Genomic DNA, 9,786 nt, shown 5'->3' with positions numbered 1-9,786 from the left:
GCGCGTCGCTGGATCGTGGAGCAGGTGAGTGTATGTTTATTAAAAGCCAGCAGCTACACTTTTTGTAGCTGCTGACTTTTAATAAACATTAAAAATGAGTGGAACACCCCTTTAATTTATTCATAAATGATATAGAGGATGGGATAAATAGCTCAATCTCAGTTTTTGCGGACAACAGAAAAATAAGCAGTGCAATAACTTCACAGCAAGATATAGACAAAAATGGAGTTGACAACTAGATGGCAAATGAGGTTTAATGTGGAGAAATGTAAGGTAATGCACTTGAGGGCTACACAAAGGCAAAGGCAAAGGCTACACAAACACAAAGGCAAACTACTCACTAGGGGAGAACCTCTGGGGGGATTCAAGGATGGAGAATGATCTGGGGGTCCTAGTAGATGACAGACAGCATGCAATGTCAAGCTGCAGGTATCAAAGTTGGCAGAATATTAGCATGCATAAAAAAGGGGCTAAAATAAGATAAAACTATAATCTTGCCACTTTATAAAACTCTGGTCAGGCCACATCTGGAGTATTCCATCCAGTTCTGGTCACCAGTCCTCAGAAGGGATGTGCTGGAGCTGGAGAGAGTCTAAAGAAGGGCAACTAAATTAATACGGGGGATTGGAGGATCTCAATTGCGAGGAACGACTGCAAGCACTAAATTTAGACTCCTGGAAGTGCATCTTAGTGAACACAATATACAGGGATATGGGAAATGATTATCTACACTGACACAAGTACACCTACAGTACACAGGTTGAACTGGGTGGACTATTGTCTTTATTCAACCTTACCTACCATGTAATTAAATTCACCAAAACAAATTTTAAGACTTTACATAATGATATTAGCCCTTTTGCAACGCAGTGAACACGTTTCACACATTTTCATACTTCCTAGGGACCGTTGGGGTGAGAGCCAATATACTGTATGGTGGTGGTCTACCATCTGGCATCACAGTTGTTATGGTGGTCTATTCGTTTAATCCACAATAATAATGATAATCGGTACATACACCGATCAAAGGTTAAGTGAATATTATTGTTTATTTCATTACTATGCAATCTAAAAGTTGGTGGGAAATCTTAGGCAGCACGTTACCATGCTGTCCCTAAAGTTGATGTGTTGAAAGAAGAAAAAAATGGACATAACAATTTATTGTGTATGGAGTCATGTAGCTATCAGGGTGCCCATGCTGACCCATGTCCACAGCTAAAACTGACTACAATGGGCACATGAGCATCAGAACTGAACCACATGCCAATGGAAGAAAGTGGCCCGGTCTGATGAATCATGCTTTCTTTTACATCATGTGGGTGCGTGTGTGTTACTTACCTGGGGGAAGAGATGACACCAGGGTGCAGTATGGGAAGAAGACAAGCTGGTGGAGGCAGGGTGATGATGTGGGCAATGTTCTGCTGGGAAACCTTGGGTCCTGCCATTTTATGTGGATGTTACTTGATACATACCACCTACCTAAACATTGTTGTTGACCAAGTACACCCATTTATGGGAACATTAATCATTGATGGCAGCGGCCTCTTGCAGCAAGAATGGTTTGAAGAACACAACAATGAGTTTGAGGTATTGACTTGGCCTCCAAATTCTCCAGATATTAATCGAATCGAGCATCTTTGGGATTTGCTGGAAATACAAGTCTGATCCATGGAGGCCCCACCTCACAACTAAAGGACACAGCTACAGACGGCTTGGTACCAGATACCACAGCATACCTTTAGTAGTCTAGTGGTGTCCATGCCTCAAAGGGTCAGGGCAGTTTTGGCGGCAAAAAGGGGTATTTTGAAGGTAAAGGGGGGGGTTGTCATAGGTAAGTGGTCATAAAGTTATGTCGGATCGGTGTATGATGATGGTCTATCATTTGACATGAAATATGTTACAGTCAGGGCTCAAGTCCTGCGGGAAAATGTGGGAACGGAGTTCCTGCACTTTTTTCACAGCAGGAACTCAGTTCCCTTTGCAGGACTAGAGCAGCTCCTGAGAGCAGCCGAGCCGCCCGAGCCAATCCTTCACTAAGCGGCGATGCCCAGCTCGAGTCACTGTCAGGGGCAGGCGAACCTTAGTAATCCTTTATGTTACTGGCTGCTTCCTGTATATGGATTCATCGGGTAATGTGCGGGTATTCTGTCACTTCCTCAATGCCACAATGTCTCCTGGGAGCTTTTGTCATTGTTCCCAGGAGACATTGTGGAGGTCTGCCGCGAGTTATCGTGGGATTTAGAAAGAACTTGCTTCTAAGGTACAGTGGATTGAAAAAAAAACATGCGGTTTAGTAATTATGCATATCAGCGTATCTTTTTTTTTTTGGTGGGGGAGTGGATCTTGGGTGGGAGTTCCAACACTTTTTTCCCCAGGACTTGACCCCCGGTTACAGTGAGCTATTAATTTAATCTACTATAATAAAAATCTGAACATATAATTAGACACTATGGGCCAGATTCTCAAAGGCGTTACGACGGCGCAACACCATTAGCGCTGTCGTAACACCTCATCTGGCCCCGGGTATCTATGCGACTGATTCTCAGAATCAGTTGCGCATAGGTACCCATTAGATCTGACAAGCGTAAGGCTGTTACGCTGTCAGATCTTAAAATTAATTTTTTTTCCCGCCGCTAGGTGTCGCATCGTCGCTTTTCCCCGTCGTCTATGCAAATGAGGTAAGTACGGCGATTCCCGAACATACGCGAGGTCGACGCAGCGAATTAACGTCGTTTGCGTAGCGTACCCGACGCGTACGGTTGCCCCTGCTAATTAGCAGGCTCAACCAATGTTAACTATGGCCGTCGTTCCCGCGTCGAATTGAATAAAAATTACGTCGTTTGCGTAAGACGTCCGTGAATGGCGCTGGACGCCATTTACGTATACATCAAGGCAAATGACGTCGGGGCGACGTCATTTAGCACAATGCACGTCGGGTAATTTACCCGACGGAGCATGCGCAGTACGCTCGGCGCGGGAGCGCGCCTAATTTAAATGGTGCCCGCCCCATTTGAATTGGGCGGGCTTGCGCCGAGCAATCTAACGCTACACCGCCGCAAGTTTACAGGTAAGTGTTCTGAGAATCAGGATTTAAACCTGTAGACCTGCAGCAGTGTAACGTAGAGCTCATACATTACGCTGCCCAGGAGCAGCGCTAATGTATGAGAATCTGGCCCTATGGGGTTAATTTACTAAAACTGGAGAGTATAAAATCTAATGCAGTTGTGCATGGTGGCCAATCAGCTTCTAACTTCAGCTTAGTTTCTATGCAGAGCTGCACCAGATTTTGCAAGTTTCAGTAAATCAACCCCTATATATTGCTTCTTACAGTCCAGATAGGCCCGAAGCAAAAAAATAAATAAAAAAAGTATTAAAAAATAAGCGCTGGCATGGCTTGGTAAACATGCAGATAGAAGGCTTGGTCTTGAAGGATTGGGGGGGTTTCCAAGTGGTATAGGTGGGATTAAGGAATATGCAATGCACTTTGAACTCAACAGACTAAACAAGAAACTTCCCACTCTCCTGCCCACATGTTTGGATTGGCGTTTTTCGGCTGTCATACTGGCTTGGTGGTTGGGATCTTTGGAGGCCTTCTAAAGTAAAAGTGATATTGCATAGTCGGGACCTATCTATGGTATGGGGTCCTCTGTAAAATTCCAGTTAACGGAGGTTTAACTGGGCATTTGGGACATAGAGGTATCTACGGAGAATATGGAGTTGGGATCCTCCCCAAGCCAGTGTGTTAGGACTGGGGACCTGTGAGTGGTTACACAGATACAAATACAACATTTTTTGGTTCTTCAGTGCCTTCAAAGTTCGGCAACCTTGATTAATGTTTTTCATTGATATTTTAAAGGAATAATTTGTAGTGGTTATATGTTAATAAATGGCAGCTACAGATAATTTTCACTCCAAATGGCGTTGCTTAGTTATTCTAGAACAGTTGGTAAAAAGGGGTAGGATGTTGTAGCGGTTGTATGGTATTTTGGGGGGTTGAAAGTGCAAAATGTGTCGACCAAGTTAGATTCAGGGAAAATAACGTTATGTAAAGGATTAACATTTGTTTTGGCTCTTTCAATTAACACCTTTAGTGGTGGACTTTATGTGCCGAGCATGTTTTATGTGTTTATAAGTGTTTTAAGTGACAATATATGCAATATGTCTGTATAAATAAAGTTATAAGTGTTTACATAAAAAAAATTTTGGTTTATATGTTCTGTTCTGTTAAGACTGTAATTTAAAGTCCCATTCAATGGATGCAAAATGGTATAGTTAAGGATGACAGCACTTTGGGGAACAAGGCATTTTTATTAAACCCCTATACCTTAATACAATAAACTGCGAACATCATAAAAAAAAAAAAAAAAAAAATTAAGAATAAATTCCCCATACTGGTTAATTATTTTAAAATTGGAAAAACAAATGGCTGGATGGATCAGACAATTTAATTTTAACATATCTTTTGTCTTGGCTACCTGCCACACAGGGACGCGTACTTAATGGGATTGATGCTCAAGCTTCATCCTATTACCCGGATAACGGATTTGTTTTCAGCCAGTATGGGGATAAATTCATTTTAATGTCCCCGGCCTCTGGAGTGGAAAAGCTAATTTGTGTGCCATTTCGACAACTACAGGCCGATCCCAAGCCAGAAATGTTGCATGCAAGTGAAGAATTCAAACCACTTCACAAGAGGCAGAGGAGAGGGACCGGGGTCACATTTCATGTGGGGTGAAGAGGGCTAAATAAAGCAGAGTGAGCAGAACACGGGTGAGGCTCATAGAGCAGAGTGAGGCTTATAGACTGGGCACGGCTTTTATTTTACTCTCAGACGTATATATATATATATATATATATATATATATATATATATATATATATATATATATATATATAGATAGATAGATAGATAGATAGATAGATAGATAGATAGAGAGAGAGAGAGAGAGAGAGAGCGAGCAATATACAGAATACATAATTTATTGGTGAGGGTATATGGTATGTGAACAAGCCTATATTACATTTAAATAATTCAAATAACTTTAAGTAAACATAAAAATATTCCTAGCAACCAATGGAAGTTTTCCTTTCTTAACCCTTAAAACCGTTAAATAAAATCTGGTTAATAACTGAGGTCCAAGTATGTACAAATGACAATAGTGTCAATAATTGCATTAGACACATAAAGTGGGAAAGCCTTCATTTATCTACAGTATAGATTTACTGGATCTCCAACTTGTGTACCATATCCAGTGGAACGTGATTCCAGTAGCTCTGGAAATTCCACTCAGTTATGGCATTCTTTCTTGCCATTGCATATCCAGCCTTCAATGGTTGGCTGGAATCAGAGGCAGCTCTAGACTTTGTGAGGCCTTAAGGCAAAATTTTGACACAAGGCCCCCACTCACATCTCCAAATTGGGAAAAATAATTCAAGCAAGAAAAATGACTGCGGAAAGATGCACGGATCTAGCACACAGGTGATCGACACCACTTCTAGGACACCCTCCTCACCCATCAGACATATGCAGCCATAATAACATCTGGGACCCAGCAAGGTGACAGCAGGGAACAAATAACACAGGGTAGCGCCGGAGGTGGTGACACGCCATCCTGGTGATTAATCACAGGCAAATTAGGCAGCCGCAAGGCCCCTGTGAGTGCGAGGCCTTATGCCGCGTACACACGATCGGTTTGTCTGATGAAAACGGTCATCAGACTAAACCGATCGTGTGTGGGCCCCATCGGTTATTTATCCATTGGTTAAAAAATTAGAAACTTGTTTTAAAATTATCTGATGGATAACAAACCTATAGAAAAAAACGATTGTTTGTAGGCACGTCCATCGGTTAAAAATCCACTCATGCTCAGAATCAAGTCGACGCATGCTTGGAAGCCTTGAACTTAATTTTTTTCAGCACGTCGTTGTGTTTTACGTCACCGCGTTCTGACACGATCGTTTTTTTAACTGATGGTGTGTAGGCGCGACAGATCATCAGTCAGCTTCATCGGATAACTGATGGAAAAATCCATTAGACCTTTTTCATCGGATGGACCGATCGTGTGTACAGGGCATTAGGCAACCGCCTAATTAAAGAGCCGCCTCTGGCTGGTATAAAGCAATAATATTGGCGGCGGTAACTAAAGGAAAAGCCACTGCACATTGATGATGTCACTGTAATCCAGGTTTAGCCACAGTAGCTGTTCCCTCCTAATGGATTTCCTGCTCTAATGTGCTTCACCCAATAGGGCTTAGTCCTCGAGAATATTGTTGGCTGTGTTTGAGCGAGTGGCATTGAGAATGTATGGGATCACCTCCTATGGAACTTTGATACACCCCATTAGGTATTAGGTTTTATGAAGGGATCACTGTATAGTGGGAAGCCTGTAAGTGGGGTACTCTATGTTGTAAGCATTGTATATAGGGAAGGACTATATGAGATGGTACTCCGTGGGGGACTCGCCGGAGCCTGCAAATTCCGCAACTACCACCCGCTCAGACTCTCCAGCGCCCGCATATTCTGCAACTACCGCCCGCTCAGACTCCCCGGAGCCCGCGACTTCCGCAACTACAGCCCACTCAGACTAACTAACACAAATTTCTCGGGGTGACAATTGCCCTGTTGCCCCCCCTGGATCTGCCCCTGGTGGGGGTAAGCATTCTATTGGAGAAAGGGTGTATATGGAGAATTATATGGGACAGAACTGTATGGGGAACAAAGAAGAAACAGCAATACATAGAGGCCCATAAGAAGATGGACAGTGGGAGGGAACAATCTGTCACCAACATATCCACCCCAGCAATTTGACAACAGCTCACACCTTCCATCATGCAATGTGATGATTGCCACCTGCTCCAAAGTTTTTGGTATCTTAGTAATTGGATTTGGTTATTAGAACTGGATAATTTCACAAACTTTCAGAGTTTTCAGTCTACTTATTGACCAAGTGGGGATTTTGGAGGTTGTGCTAGAAGGGGTGATTTGGAGAAGGGGTGATTTGGAGATGGGGTGGTTTGTACTGGGATAGTGGGTTTTTTGTTAGGAAGCAGGATTCGGGGGGAGGATTAGTGCTAGGAAAGGGGATTTGTGAGGCGGGGATTAATGCTCAGAGGGGAAATTTGAGGGGTAGAGTATTTTGTGCTAGGAAGGTGATTTGGGAGGGAGAGGATTTGAGCTGGGAGGGGGCATTTGTACTGGAAGAGGGGGAATTTTTGCTTGAAAATTTTGGCTTGCAAAGGGAATTTGTGCTTAGGGGGTAAGTGTGAAGATTAGTGCTCATATTTTTTGTGGGGAAAGGGATTTCTGCTGACACATTATAATAATACAATTAGGGGGGGAGGGGGCACCATTTGGTACCATGGGCACTCAATAAACTTGTCCCGGCATTGCTGAAAGCACTTAAATAGGCAGGAGAAGAACCATGAAAAGGGCAAAATCTTGGACAATGAACATGTGTCTTAGCAGATTCCATTGTGATTGGAAAACTACTAATTTACCCACGTGGGTATACATACGGAGGTATTTTTCTGATGCTCATTACAGCTGAGCAAGCTACTTGGATGAGTTGGCCATAACAGTGGTAATAACACAAAACAGAGAATGTAGATGAATGTGATTACCTACTACTAGGTATATCATGGCCTGGATAAATAAGAACCTTAACAAACAATGAACTTAGACGTTCATTGATTTATTTCAATTGTTGACTTATAAAACTTTTTTTTTTCAACAAACCGGTTTCCTCTTAAATGAACTGGTCACTGGAGCCTTTTGCAAACACCTACAGCATGTATGTTTACTAAAGCTCCATGAGAGCCCCTAAATCCTGGTTTTGGAGGTTTGTATCTTCCATATAATATTTTGTATCTGGTCCGCTTTCCTTGTCAGGGGTCTTCTATCAGTATAGATCCCTCTCGTACACCCGTGTCTCATTTGTTCTGTGTTTATGGCTATTTCGGGATTTCATCTTCACCAGCCAGCATTGGTGTTGGCCTGTACTGACTCTCTGACCTCATCTTCTATTTTGTCCTGTTTGGGTTAGTCCCTTCAATCTTTGTTATCTTTATCTGACCTATAGCGGCTTTGGCTCAGTGTCCTGTTCATATGACCGGAATTGGCTTTGGCTGCTGATCATGTTTGTCAGTTTTTATTGGCTCGGACTTTAGTTTCTCTCTGTTGTTCCTGTCTGTCTGTGTCCCTGATGTGCTACTGGTTGTGATGCTTTGTCTGTCTCTCTCGCTTTCTGTTTTTGGTTGTCCAAATAGGAAATCCCATGGGGTGTCCTGGCATGGAGCTGTCCTGGATTTATTTCTACTTTCAGTTGCTCTGGTGAAATACTGCATGTGGCCAGAGGTGGAGGGGCGCCGTAGAGCCTCGTAAAATACTCAGGGACAGCTCGGCTGAACTCGGAAAACCTCGGAAATACATGGGAACTGAGTATTTACGAGTGATTCTGAGTATTTCGGAATGGCTCAGAACCGCTCAGAGTGTCACTGGCGCCCCCGCACCTCTGGCCAAATGCGGTACTGCACAACCAATTTTCTTGAATCCTGCTCGTTTTGCTTGACAACACAAGTCAGGATTTAAAAAATAAGCAAAAAGTTGCTCGTCTTTCAGAAACGCTTGTTAACTGTGTTACTCGTTAACCAAGGTTCCACTGTATGTATGTATGTATGTATGTATGTATGTATGTATGTATGTATATATATATATATATATATATATATATACACACACACACATATACATACATACATACATACATATATATACACACACACACACACACACACACACATTACCGTATTTATCAGCGTATACCGCGCACTTTTTCGTCCTGAAAATCAGGACAAAATCGTTGGTGCGCGATATACGCCGATACCGCGCTGTGTTTGAACCACTGCGCCAACATATACCCAACGCAGTACACTCGGGTATAGTCGGGCAGGCTCGGCTCCTCTCGCGGTCACGTCCTGTACGTCCTTTACGCGAGAGGAGCCGAGCCTGCCCGACTATACCCGAGTGTGCTGCGCTCGGTATATGTCGGCGCAGTGGGAAGCGGGGATCAAACGGGGAGGACACCACGATGGCCGCAGAAGGACGCCGGACCGGACGAGGCCGCCGATGGACACGATGGACGACGGGCAGGACGCGATGGACGACAGGCAAGACACCGACGAGGGGCATCCAAACTGTAAGTATTTTTTTTTTCCACGAATTCTCCTTCAAGTTCGGGGGTGCGCGCTATACGCCGGGGCGCGTTATAGCAAGATAAATACGGTATATATATATCTATATACACACACACATAAATACACACACACACAATTTCGAAAGAGGTGGGATGTAAGTGTATTACTGTGGCGTTATCGCGCTGTACTGTATAGTATATGTAATTCAATAATGGTGTGGTAACACGTTTCAGTGTGAGCTGCAATAAGAGGATTATGATTTGTGTTTATGAGGAATTAAAGGGGTTGTAAACCTTCGTGTTTTTTCAACTTAATGCATCCTAAAAAAATTGAAACTTTAGTGTCATTTTAATCACGCAGACGTTTTTTATTTTATTTTTTAAAGTACAATATATGACTTTTTTGGGGGATTTAGTAAAGGTTTAGTTTTGGGGGGGGGGGGGGGGGGGGGGGGGGAATGAAAAAAAAAAAAAAAAAGGATAAAAAAATGACAATTTAAGAAAGCAAAACATAATCTACTAATTAAAATGATAACCATTTTGTAGTCTTTGCATTAAATATATTACTGATAAACAAAGGAGGTTTGTCCAACTC

The sequence above is a fragment of the Rana temporaria genome, chromosome 9, assembly GCF_905171775.1.
Source record: "Rana temporaria chromosome 9, aRanTem1.1, whole genome shotgun sequence".
NCBI classification, from domain to species: Eukaryota; Metazoa; Chordata; class Amphibia; order Anura; family Ranidae; genus Rana; species Rana temporaria.
Note: the sequence above shows the minus strand (reverse complement) of the source record.